At 40.1% G+C, this 14459-nt stretch overlaps 1 protein-coding gene across 1 annotated transcript in view; it reads right to left on the bottom strand.

Moving 5' to 3' along the window:
• The window catches only part of CSRNP3 (cysteine and serine rich nuclear protein 3), a 211366-nt gene extending 199390 nt beyond the window's left edge, over window positions 1-11976 (bottom strand). The window contains exon 1 of the mRNA XM_073647022.1: window positions 11734-11976. The gene's annotated coding sequence lies outside the window, so the exon portion shown is untranslated. The remainder of the gene's footprint in view (window positions 1-11733) is intronic.
• Between the last annotated feature and the right edge of the window lie 2483 nt (window positions 11977-14459).

Consider the following 14459-nt stretch of genomic DNA (forward strand, 5'->3'; position numbering starts at 1 on the left):
AAATTGTGTCTTTTTTCAGCACTTCACTGAGCTTGGAAAGTTTCCCTTTATTCAGTACATTATAGTCATAATAAAATAGGTGTCAGGCAAACAAGAATTCCTCTGTAACTCTTCCTGGAGTTATATAAAAAAAAAACTTGACAAATGGGTGCTACTATTTTCCTAACGAATAGGAAATAAAACATGTATGTGAAAAACCGATACCGGTGTCATCAGCGTTTTCCTTCAGTGTGCCAGCTGTGTTGGATAAAGAAAGAATGAAATTTCAAAGCTTCTCCTATACTTTGTAATGTTAAACAGGTACAGTACACGGATGCATATTTTTTTCCACAGACCCATAGACTTGTATTGGCCCTTGTCATCCGTGCAGCCGGAAAAAACGGACATGTCGCTGTGTGGTTCACACAGACAAACAGTGCATGTGAAAACATGGACATGTGAAGATCACCTTAGGTCACAATGAGTATGTATGGTACCCATTAAAAAAAGGATGCCATACATACCAGAAAAACATACATGTGAAGGGGGCTTATATAGCCAGCATTGATTATACAGTGTCCGAGCATGTTGGAAAACACCCCGATGGCAAGGAAAGTGATAACATTTCTCCTTGTGGAGAATGACATACCAGCCCTGGCATGCCAATGTAAGGAGGCTTATTGGCTGTGCAATGCTCCTCTGGGAAATTTAATATGGAAATTGCCTCTTCAGAGAGTAATTCTATAGTGCAACCTGTTGGAAGCAGCAATCCTACAAATAATGCAACTTGCATATTAAATTTCCCAGAGGAATGTTTCACGGCGAATAAGCCTCCTTACCTTGGCATGTCAGAGCCAGTATGTCACTCTCCATCAGGAGAAACGTTACCCCTTAGACTTCAGTCTACAGCCTCTCACCTAGCCAAATCAGTTCTCATACTCTGCACTGATGAAGGCCAATACCCCGAAACACCGTGTCTGCAAATTGAGATTCTGATTTGGCTTTTATCCTAAGTCATATTGTAAGACTCGTTAAAGGGTCGATAGTGACTTGTAGGATTACTGCTTTCAACAGGTGGCGCTATAGAGTTCAAGTCCTCTCTGAAGAGGCAATTTGCATAAGGAAAATGGTATAGTTCTACAAACACATGACCCCAATTTTTTATTTCATTGGGTAGGTAGGGCCGCCAGATTGACAGATTTGTTTTTTGGTAGTTGCAATTTACCCAAATAGTGCAATAAAAACAAATAAAACACCCCATGTAACAAAAAATACAACCCTCAGCTCACCATGCTAAAAAAAAAAAAAACCTCCACATAGCTCCATCAATGAAAATGTAAAAATGGATACGGGTCTCAGAAAATGGCGACACGTAACACATTTTAATTACATGGCCTGGAATTTTTTTTTCATCACCAAAATAAATTTAAAAAAAAAACCTATATAAGTTTATTTCCATAATCATACTAATCTGGAGAATCATGTTTCCTGGTCATTTTAACCACCCAATGAACGCTATAAATATGAAACCCAAAAAAAACAATGTTGTAATTTAGTTTTTTTTTTACCATTTCACCACATTTGTTTTTTTCTCTATTCTCCAGTAAATTGAATAGTAAAATAGTATCATTCAAAACCAGAACTCATCCTGCAAAAAAAAAAAAAAACCCCAATCCTAATATCCAAATTTCACCAGCAAAAGAAAAAATATGACACTTGGAAGAAGGCGAAGAAAAACTAAAAGTGCAAGAACAAAAATTTGGAAGGGGGATAAGAGGTCCTAAAGATTTGAGGGATCCTATTTAATTGAGGGTAAAATGAGTGGAATTGGAAAAGGAACGATCATTATCCTTAATTGTTTTAGGTCTCTTTGCAGATAACAGTGAACCTTTTGTCATTAATGGGAGAATATACACACAGCTCTACATGTGCATCCATTAAGACCGCAACGTCTTTAAATGCCGCCATATAGATCCTTCCTCTTCGAAGAAAATCCCAGACTGCTACGTTCAGGTCAATAGCTTTTAAGCGAGGCCAGGTCGAGGAACCTATACGCCTTGTATTTGCATTGTCAGTACCTGAAGCTAATGCACTTTAAAATCCTGCGTGGTCTCAGACCTCCGGTCACAAATACAACAGCTTGATGCTTTCCGACAGCTTGAACATGTATGCTCAGACAAAGGGAAACGCGCGCACAATCTGCCCATGGAAAAGTCACTTCCTATTACCTTCCGATTGCAATCAAATTGAAGAATACAACTATGAAGGCATCACTCCTGTTTACATTGAGATCTGATTTAATAACAGTGCAGCCGGGTAGAGAAAACACATTATACAGTGTAACTGATGGTAACCTTGTAGTATCAGAACATGTAACAGCCATACATCATTTATACAGCAGCGTCTGCGCCTCCGCACCGCCTGCATTTAGTCAGCAGCAAACATTACATCGTTAGTGCAGCACATATTGGCGGCACTATGTCATCGCCTGTAATATTTATACTGGATACAAAGTGGTTTAGTGCAACAATGTATCTGTATGCAAGGCACGGGATAGTTCTGGGGAATTAAGAAGCAATGAAACTATGTTTATGGCATTGTACATTGCTGGGCAATGAAAGAGTAAGGCTATGTTCACACATCATGTTTTTTTCTGCTTGTCTTTTCTGCAGCAAAACCTGATCTCTTGCCAGGAGGTTGTTCAGGATTTTTGTTGCTGCTTTCTTGCTTTTTTTTTTGGTGCGTTTTTTTTTTTTTTACTGTCCTTTTGTCTCTGTTATGCAGTTAAAAAAAAAAATCTCATTCTGGTTTAGGCACAAAAAAACGCTGAAAACTTGACACCTGCGTTTTTGGTGCGTTTTTTCAGTGTTTTTTTTCACCATTCACTACTTCCAGTGGGTGAAAAATCGCTGAAAGAAGTGACATGCTCTATCTTCCAAAAAAACATGCAAGGCACAAAATCCTGAACAAAAAAAACAAACAGGTTGTGTGCATGAGATTTCTGGAAACGCAGCTGAAAATTTGCATAAAAAACTCATTAAAAAAGCTGAAAAAATCATGATGTGTGAACATAGCCTTAGGTTGCAATAAGTTATCTGAAGTTATCTGTGGCGGTCAAAGCTTGCTGAGAGTTGTAGTTTTGGAGATCAATGTTGTAGGGAGTGAGTGATAGAACAGTTTTTGCAATTTGACAGAAACTTTAAAATTTGCTCTACCAATGATTTGTTTGAAATTTTCTTTAATTTCTAGTTGCATTGTTAGACTGGCCCATGGAAGTAATGAAGGGTCCAGGCTCTGGCACCAAAATTCAGAACCAATACCTTCGTTATTAGGGTTGATATTCTTTAATATGCTTTGCTTATATAGCACCATTAATTCCACAGTGCTTTACAGACATCATCATCACTCTCCCCATTGGGGCTCACAATCTAGATTCCCTATCAGTATGTCTTTGGAGTGTGGGAAGAAACTGGACAATCTGGAGGAAACCCACGCAAACACAGGGAGAACATACAAACTCCTTGCAGATGTTGTCCTTGGTGGGATTTGAACCCAGGACCCCAGTGCTGAAAAGCTACAGTCTAACCACTTAGCCACCATACTGCCCATTAATATTATGTCCTATGTGTACAATGATATCATGACATGTCGAGTGAGGGTGATGGAGCGGGCTCAGGAGCCAAGCTTGCTCTATTTGCAGTGGATGCCAGCTGTATTATACAGTTGGCACCTACCTCTAATTGGCATGATTGCAGTTTAACCCCTTAAATGTAGTGCTCTAAGCAGTTAGGAACTCTATCACCCCCCATAGAGCAATCATGGGGTACCAATGAGTTGTCGTAGCTGAAGAGAAAATACACTGCAATGCAGAAATATACCAAAGTATAGCAATCTAATGATGACAAACTCAACGACACTAGTGGGTTTAAAAAGAATATTAAAAACTGCATGAGTTTTTAAAATATTATACAAAATAAAATATAAAAAATGTGAGTCACCTCCTATTTCCCATTTGTTAAACACGCCCTTTTACCAACTCAGAAGAGCCCAGTTTTAGCTCTTATTTTGAGTGTTCTGTTTTTTTTAAACTTTATTTTCTTTTTTTTTAATTCTTCATACGGTCCCAGAGATATGGACCTTTTTATTTAGTGGTAATGGTCTTTACTAAGGGAGCAAGGCTCACAGGATTCTTTGGTGGCATATCATTAGGCTGCTCTACATAATACTCTTTAAAATATGTCGTTGTCCTGAGGAAGGAGTCCTTACTGACTTTGAAACGCACTGACCATAAACCACTTTTCATTTAATCAAGTTAACAATAATATTTACAAATACAAACATTTGAGAATTAAATGAAAAATGTGCAACAATGACAATATGTAAAAGAAGCTGACATAGAACGATATCCGTGTTATGCACCAGGCTGCCGTGTGCCGGCAGGATAGGGATTCTTCTAGATGCCATGATGACCTATATTTTCCACCCTGACTCAGTGCTGACATTTTCTGAAGTTTCCAGATTTTGCACATTAAATAAGAAGCTTTAGAGGTCTCCAGCGAATTTCAATGTTAAGCTCAATTTTCTAATTAACATTTACAGCGTCATGTACTAGTAATATGTAGTAAAAGTTCTTACTTTTGACCTAAATCCTTCTCTTTTTAATATACTGCATTTGGTTTTTTTTTAGAACTGATCAAAAGATTTGCATTAAAGGGAGTCTGTCAGCAGAAAATAATCAGTGAATGTGAATAGCGGTATCAGAGCGCCAATAACAGGGCAAAAATTAAATTAAAATGACTGATTTATTAACACACTTAACGCGTTTCGGTGGACAAGGCCACCTTCATCAGGTGACACCGAAACGCGTTGTGTGTGTTAATAAATCAGTCATTTTAATTTCATTTTTGCACTGTTATTGGCGCTCTGATACCGCTATTCACATTCACTGATTGTTTTTTTCCCCTGCTTGGGGTGCGGTAGAGCTGCCTCCTTTTACCTGTTCATCCACCTGTGGGATGAAGATAATTAAGTAGTCACTACCTTGGTTTCCAAGCTGCGCTGCCCTAACCCCTCCGGAACGCTGCCGGGAGTGGTGGTGAAGCTGGGCGTCCATCTCGGCGGTAAGCGCAACTAACCTGATTACGTGACCCACCATCGCGAGATCAGGATTTGTGAACGCCGCTGAAAGCAGATGACCACCACAAATGGAGCGCAGCCTGTGGAGCTTTACACTGGGGTTGTGCAGAGGTGCACAACTCCATAAGGTTAGTAGCCATTCCCACACCCCCCTACATATTTATTACTGAGTCACCCATTGCGCCCTGTTCTCTGCTTTTTTTTTTTTACATGTCAGCAGAAAATGACTTTTCAAACCGAGCACATGCGCTCAGTGCACCGATGACATGGCTCAGCGGTTCAGTGCACCTCCACACACTTACTTGTTTTTCATCTATCTGCAGCTTTCTCTGGTGCCTGTAAAGGCAGAGCTGTCAATCAAAGAACAGAAGGTTGGAGAGAGATACAAAGCAAGTAGTTGGGAAGGTGCACTGAACTGCTTGGCCAAACTAATGGGGCATCAGATGCCTGTGTTTGGTTTGTACAGTCATTTTGTGCAGCCAGAATCCTGTAATTAACTTTCTTTTTAGTCTTGAAAATATCTGTATATTAATATATATGGTATATTAGTAGGATATGTCACATGTTTTATAGGTAGGGGCCCAACTTCTCAACTGTTTTCTAAACTCCCATAGACTTTATTTGAGAAAGTAGCGCACATGTTCAGCGCCTCTCTCCTTTTCATCCCCTACAACAAACACTCCAGAGATGGATGGATGCAACATAAATGACAATGGTCAGAATAGCCCTTTAACCCCCACCCTGAATATAATGTCATGATTTAGCTTTATTTACTGATTATAAATATCTGATTCATTTTTAGTTAGTGTATAAATCAAAACCTTATGATAAAAATGTGATTTTTTTTGCACCCTAAATCAATTTTCCCATGATAATATATGACTTATTGATAGGATAAGTCATAAACCAGCAAATATTGGGAGTTTGATGAACCCTACCAATTCTAAGAAAGAAATGGATAATATTGTATAGGTAGATCTCGCTTATTACTGCTACTGCCCCCTAGCTGCTACTAGTCTTTGAAATTCAATTAGTAATTTAAATTATAACGAATGACTAGATCACAGTGTAATAAAAAAAAATAAAGTGACTCCAGAATTAAAAATGGCAGCATGGAGAAAAATTTTAATTTCCCCATGTATCCTTTTTTATATTACCCAAATAGCTTTGTTTTATATAGGGACTGTGATTTGCATAAAATGTATAGTATATACTAGGAAATTCTATAGAAAAGAGGCATGTTCACTTTAATATATATATATATTTTTTATCTAAATGGAGTCAAATGTCTTTATTAATTTCATAATATGTATTTATGCATCTATGCTCCAATGTCCCATTACATTGACAGAATAAAGTACTAATGTTCCCCTTACCAAAGCCGCCAATAGGGGGAGCTTGTTGAAGACATGTTTATACAGCTCCTATTGAACTAAATAGTTCTATCTTCATAAGGGTTGTACCAAAAATCTCAACTTCTCATATATCAACAGAATAATCACTGGTTGGAATCTGATCACTAAGGCCCCAGTGATCAGATAAAGCTCTATTTATTGTCTATGGAGCCAACAGGGAACTTTGCTATCCCCGTTCCCCTCCTGTCTCATAGATTATAATGGAGCATCCCCCCACTCCATTCAGAGTCTCGGGATACTCATTCTCATGAGTGGGGGTCTTCACTGTGGTTGATACCCTAGATATCAGATCTAGGTGATTACTTTCAATCGTGGCACAACCCCTTCAAAACTTCTAAGTGATAGCTATAGGCAATTTACATTTATCTGTAGAGCTCAAAAAAAGAGAAAACGAGATTAGATTTTGTAAAGAAAAAAGTGAACTCCGACAACTGTAAAAAAATATATAGAAATTTATAAATCTGTAAATATAAATTAAATAATCAGCTCACAATTTGTAATGATTTGGAAAATAAATATTTAAATCTTTAACAAATTTATTAAAGAAGTAAAATAAATATAATTCCTATGGGAATTTAGGAAAAATATTAATAATGTATACAAATAGGGATTTATAGAGGTCAATTAATTGTACTGCCTCAGGTTGTGTATTTTTTTTTTTTTTATAAAGGATCTATATTAACAGGCATTAAAAGTCACAATGGGATTATCTCCTGCAGTGCAAAAATATTAATAGTCGAATGCTCTGCTTAAAGGGAACCTGTCACCTATAAAAAATGTTATTTGTCTGCAGATATATTGGTAATCTGCAGGTAAAAAGCAGTTCAATCATGATTGGCAGTGTAGCTGGAACAGTGGCTACAGGGTGAATAAGAAGTTATATTTTCCCTGCAGTTGCTACAAGGAGACAATGAAGTTTTATTCTTCCTGCAGCCGCTCGCTTCCAGTCATTGGGGCGGTGCAGGGAGCAGTGATCCGTCACCGATCACTGCACAGTGAGTGTGCTGTAATCACTCCACGGCACTTTGATTGACAGCCTGATCTGCACACATACGCTGCACACAGGCTGTCAATCAAAGTGCCTGGGAGTGATTATAGCACCCTCACTGTGTAGTGATTGATGACTGATCACTGCTCCCTGCACCGCCCCGATGACTGGAAGCGAGCGCGAGCGACTGCAGGAAGAATAAAACTTCATTGTCTCCTTGCAGTGGATGCTCCAGTTACACTTCCTAATATTATTAAAATGCTATATACCTGCAGGTTACCACTATATCTACAGGTAAATTGTGTTTTTGTAGGTGACAGTTTCCCCTTAAAAGCTCTTAAAAATAGGCTTGTAACAGAAGGAAATTGGCTTCTTCCCACACACAATAGGATGCAAGGCTTCGCGAATAACAGCATTTAATGCAGTTTCGCTGTGGCTTCAGGATTTTTATATTGGAGCCCACAGATCTCAGTGTGAGCAAAGGACAGAATACAGATGAGAAAACTTTGAAGTTTGTTACATTTAATTGTTAAATTAAAGGGCAGAATTTCTCTAGTAATCATTCATTGTTTATCCAGGCACAGTACTGTATAATGGGGTTGTGACCGTTTCTGATACTGCAGCTCAGAGTCACATTGTCAGGTCATTTTTACTGCATAAAGAATACTGTAAAATCAAAACTCCAAAAAAAAACAAAAGAGGAATCGTATTTATTTTGTCATTTCACCACACTTGGATTTTTTTATTTTAATTTTCCAGCACATGAAAGGGTAAACTGTATGACGTTCCTCAAAACAACATTTCATCCTGAAATTAACATGCCCTCATATGGCTATGTCAACAGAAAAATTAAAAAAATATAAGTCTTGGAAGAAAGGGAAGAAAATAGTGAGTTCAAAATCAAAAATTGGAAGGAGTCACAGTTCTGTTTTTCTAGTACAAATTCTTCAAAATCTTTTGCAAAGTCACAGCAGAAAACACAACATTAACTCTTCCTATAGCCTCCACCAGAGGGAGCTTAGGAGCTTACTACATTCTGTGTTATTAGTGAGTTTAGTATATACCGTGTTTAACAGAAAATAAGACAGGGTACATACCAGCCTGTCTGCTCTTCAATTTCACTAGACTCCTGCAGTTAAAGTAGTTGTTGACTACTTGGATAACCCCTTCTAATATCCCACGCTTGGCCCCGATAAAATAAAAAAGCTTATACTCACCTCCCATGCCGGCGCCATTCCAGCGGTGTCGGTACTTGTGGTCCCGGGGCCCCCAGTGTTGTGACATGTGAGCCAGGTGCCCAATCAGCGCTGGTGTCACTGTCTCCGCCTTTGTACGAATTGAACATGAAGAGGAAGTTAGAGATCAGCTGCAGCCCGGACTTCCTCTTCATGTTCAATTCGACAGTGTCGCCAGCTCTGGTTGGGCGCCTGGCTCACGTGTCACAACATGGCGTGAGAGCCCCGGGACTGCGAGTGCCGATACCGCTGGAATAGTGCCGGCACGGGAGGTGAGTATAAGCTTTTTTATTTTATCATTGCCAAGCGTGGCGTATGAGAAGGGGTTGTCCTAGAAGAGGACAACCCCTTTAAGGGACCTTTGGTGACATCATCGTCACAAGACTGTGATGACATCAAAGGCCTTTATGCAGTCTTAACCTCAGAATAGAAATGCTGGGGGCCCCTAAGAGTGTGGGGGCTCTGAGAAATTGCCCAGTTTTCTCCCCCTCTTCCCTCTAACACCAGCACGGCATACCAGCCTGTCTCTTTTTCATTTCCTCTAGGCTTTTGTAGTTAAAGGACTTTTGGTGACATCATGGTCACATGACCAAAGGTACTTAAGCGTTTTAACCTCAGAATAGAAATGTTGGGGGCACTTAAGAGAGTTGGGGCCCTGGTCAATTGACCAATTTGCCCCCCCCCCCCCCAACGCTGGTCCTGACTGTAACTAAGGCTTATTTTTGGAGAAGGGCTTATACTTCAAGCATGCTCCAAAGAACCTGTACAATTATGCTAGGGCTTATTTTCAGGGTAAGTCTCATTTTATGGGAATCACAGTATTAACTGAATGCTGTAGGCTGCCCAGCTCCCCCTAGTGGTGGCAGCCTGCAGCCAGAAAAATTATTGTCTGTCTTCCTGCTGTATTTGGAGAAAAATTGAATACATTACGATACAGAATATATTATAATATGTCATCTAGAGTATATTAGAATATATTATAAAATATAAAAGTAAATTAAAAAACACAGACTTTTTAACTGTATTTAGTTTAAATAAACAACAAATAGATACATTGGTTCAAAGCTGAACATTCAGTTTTTCAGTTTAATGTTTTTTTTTTGTTCTATTACTGAATGTTATTTCGAGGCAGTGAAATACATTTATAATTATGATTTTTCTCACTGGGAAATAAACATTTCTCTTTAATTACACTCTGTAAATGTACAATTTTGTGTCAGTTTATACGACGGAATGTAACAGACATTCACGTAATATTCTTTTTATGAAAGGTTGCTATGACAACCCCTCTAGTTACTTAGTGGTGGGCATCTGACTTTTACAATAAAGAGCACTTTAGTCTGGACAGCAGTGGCACATGATTGCCGGATGGATCTCTGGGGGTCATGAATATAAATTTGCTCTAAAAAGCAACTGAAGCAAGGTGGAAAAAAACGCAGAGTTTGAGACATACTGGGGGGGATTTACTAAGTCTAGCGCGCACCTCTTAATAAATTTGGCGTTGGATGTATATTAAAATGAAAAGCAGATGTAATCCAGCAGGTATAGATGAAATCATAATTTACATCATTCTCTGGTTTAAATTTTGGTAAATCTGTCAACGCCACTAACACTGTTACTGTCATACAATGGCCATCCCATGAAGCTACCATAAATACAATTTTTATACTTGGTGGAAATTCCGCTGTTCTCCTAAACCCAGCATTGTTTTTCTTTTGTTCCTGCTCCTCTCCATTCCTGAAATATCCTTGTATATAAATCTAGTGATGTTAGCCAACTGGGCGTGGTCATCAAATATGACACCATATAAATGAGTTTTAGGGTCATGCCCACTTGGCTAACAAGACTAGATTTACATGCAAGGAAGAAACTGATATATCTCAAGAATGGAGAGGAGCAGGAACAAAAGAAAAACAATACCAGAATCAGGAGAATAGTGACATTTACATCAAATATAAAAATGGTAAGTATTGATGGTAACTGACAAGTCCTTTTTAAAGGGGCTGCCCTCTTTGACAATCTCTACTTGTAAGAAGGGTAATTGATCCCCCAGTAATTGTATGAAATTATTATAGTGGGCAACACGGTGGCTCAGTGGTTAGCACTGCAGCCTTGCAGCGTTGGGGTCCTGGAATCCCACCAAGGACAACATCTGCAAGGAGTTTGTATGCTCTCCCTGTGAATGCGTGGGTTTCCTCCGGGTTCTCCGGTTTCCTCCCACACTCCATAGACATACTGATAGGGAATGTAGATTGTGAGCCCCAATGGGGACAGTGTTGATAATGTCTGTAAAGCGCTGTGGAATTAATGGTGCTATATAAGCAAAAGCATAATAAGCATAATAATTATACAGTTGCCCTTCAAAGTAACGCAGTACATGACAGGTCCTCTAGAGAGAGAAAAAAGAAGTGCTCTCCACTCTGGCAAAGAAATGACTTCTATAGACTGAGGATCCACCTATTAACATGTATTGAAGAAACATCTAGGCTAAAACCATTATGAATATTATTAAAATAGTATATATTATAATTACTATTATTACTATTACTATTAACTACATACACATATAAACACATTCTGTATGTTCACACAACAAAGAAACTAGACATTTTACTCCAGAAAATAATAATAATAATAATAATAGTAATAATAATATAATATATGATCATCAATACAGCACTGGATTAAGTGAGGTTGAAATTAAGCAGCATTTTCATGGTAAAAATAAGAAAATCTTGAATTGGCCATCATATAGTACATAAAATGTCAATCATTGAATTTGTAAGTAATCCATTGCATAAAGGTTTATATAGGTTTGCAGACTCCATTATATATAATGCAATAAAGCCATATTTATATCCATATCTATATGATGCAACCAAACCTTCTGCATGTCCCCTGTAGCCTGTGGAGCATTCGATGTAGAGATGCTACACAAAGCATTGTGCTTCAATAGAAAAACAAGGCAAATATGACTTACCCAAATTGGCCTCGGTAGTAGCGACACTGGGGTCCAGGTCACTGTGGCATAAAATGCTGGACTTAGCAGGTGATTAGAAATGCTGAGTGTTGCCTCAGTACAGCCGCTGCATTCTGCATGGAGCACTGGGATATTCTGCATCAGATCTGCACTCTACACAAAAGCTCATTTCCTTCTGCATGAAGCCGCACAGCCTCTCAGTGGCCGATGCTGCCAGTGTGATCACATGGGACTTGTCTCTAAGAAAGCCAGCATCTCTGCGATTACATAGGGCATTAAATTTGTGAGCCAGTGGAAGCTAATGGGCAAAAAAAAAAGATTGTGCACATACAAAATAAACACGAGCGAGCAGCAAAGCTGTTAAAAATATTCAATATTTTATCACACATTAGGATCATAGAGCCGCATATTATAATTTGTATACAAAATGTACAGTATAAGTTCAGGGTTTATAGTTTTATAGTTCTAATTACATTGGCATTACATTAGGGTCATATGGACAAAAGAATCAGGACACGTCCACATTACACCTAACGGGATCTCTTATGACATCCCATTCTAAATGCACATGCATTAATTTGGCAATTGTTCCCCCTCCCCACCCTTTGCAGTCTTTCTACAAGATTTTGGAGGCATCTGTGGGAATTTTTGTTCATTCATCTAGAAGGGCATCTGTGAGGTCAGACATTGAGGAGAGGGCCGGGCTCATAATATCTGTACTAGTTCATGCCAAAGGTGTTGGATTGATCTGTTCTTCCACACCAACCTCACCCAACCATGCCTTTATGGACATTGTCCAAAAGGTCTTGCATGCTGAAGCATTAAGATTTCGCATCACTGGAACTAATTCCTGAAAAAACAATCTTAGTATTTTCCCTCCTCCACCAAACTGTATAGATGACACAATACAGTCAGGCGGGTAACGCTCTCTTGGCATTCGCCAAACTCAGATTCATCCATCAGATGCAAGATAGAGAAGTGCGATCCGTCACTGCACATAACACGTTTTTCACTGAGTCCAGCAGTGGGGGCGGCGGCTTTACCCGACTCCATCTGCCACATGGCATTGTACTTGGTGATGTAATGTCACGGGTGTATCAGTGGTGACAGACAGTCGCCCTGCAGTTGGTTGCAGGAGACCTCTACGTTTGGCATTACAGACATCTTCTTAGATGAGAGGCTGTCTCTAGGACCTAGCGGCTACCTTCCTCTTGTAATTAGCTCCCTGGCCTGGGTGTATATATACCTGGTGTGTCTGAAAGGGAGGCGTCGGCTATATTCATTTCTACTTGTGAAGGTCTAGCAAGAGCAGTACTTCTTCCTCTCTGGAGCTTGAGGCCGAGTTCACATTTATCTGGAGTAGTCTAAAGCTCAGCATTCTCTCCCTGTTTGTCTACCCTTGTTGTCTATAGAGTTTAGTGGAGATCAACTAGCGCTCATCTCCTCCCATCCCTAGCCTTAGCCATACGCCAGAGAAAGACAGGGCGAGGCATGCGTGTGGCGATTGGTGAAGAGCCAATATAGGGACGGTAGTTGAGACATGGTGACACTAGACCAGTCTAGGAGGTCTCCACTTCCCCCTTTCCCTAGTCTCTGGGCTCCCTGTCCCTCTTCCCTCTGTGTTGCACTAAGTCTTTCCCACACGTGGCGTGACATTATAGCTGGCCGAGCACATTTTGAAAAGGGGAAAAAAAAAAACCTGACATTTTTTTTCTGTGTGTTTTTGGGTGTGGTGAGGTACAGCAGCAGCATCAGCCGTTACAGGTCGCCAATGTGGGAGTCTCAGCAGGTAGGCCTGTCCAGCCTGATCCCAAGGTTGCTCTCTCGGACAGGTTTTCAGGAGGTAGGGACAAGTTTTTGTACTTAAGGAGGCATGGAAATTGTATTTCAAACTTCGTCCTTACTCCTCCGGTAATGAGGAGCAACGGGTTGGTATTGTGATCTCTCTACTGCAGGGAGATCCATTAGTCATGGGCATTTTCGTCACCGCAGGACTCGGTTTGTCTCCAGTCTGTGGAGGGGTTTTTCGGGGCACTGGCCCTCATCTATGATGACCCTGATGAGTCGCCTTGGCTGAGTCTAGGCTACGTCGTCTTCAGCTGGGGATTCGGTCAGTGGAAACGTACAGTTCGGAATTCCGTGGATGGGCAACGGATTCCAAATGGAATGACTTAGCCCTTAGAAGTCAATTTTGTGAGGGGCTTACTGAAAGGTTGAAAGATGCCTTGGCAGTATATGAAACCCCTCAGTCCTTGGAGGCGGCCATGTCTTTGGCCATACGTCTTGATAGATGACTTCGGGACAGACGGGTGAGAACACCTTCTCCTGGGCCTTCTTTTCAGGGTTGTGTACCTCTGCCAGGGGAGCGGTCTGGCGGTGAACCAGTAGTGGGGGAGGTGGAGGAACCTATGCAGTTAGGGGGTGTCTCTACATCATACACCTCCCTACAGATTCGCAAGAAAAAAGGCATATGTTTTTTTGTGGGAAAAAGGGACATTTTGTTGGGACCTGTCCTTCAGTTCCTAAACAAAAGGAGATTTGATTAACTCTTAGTAGTCTGGAGTTGGATAAACAAGGGGTGCATTTGTGGCCAAACTACAGTTCCCGCTTTGTTCTGACAGCTGATGTGGTGCTAGAGAGCAAAACCAAGAAAATTTCTGTATTTGTTGACAGTGGAGCCGGAGTCAGCATGGTTGCTGCTGAGTTTGTGAAAACTCATGGTCTTG

This window comes from Phyllobates terribilis, unplaced genomic scaffold, assembly GCF_046119375.1.
Source record: "Phyllobates terribilis strain yellow unplaced genomic scaffold, ASM4611937v1 Scaffold_9__5_contigs__length_417890890, whole genome shotgun sequence".
In the NCBI taxonomy this organism is placed as follows: Eukaryota; Metazoa; Chordata; class Amphibia; order Anura; family Dendrobatidae; genus Phyllobates; species Phyllobates terribilis.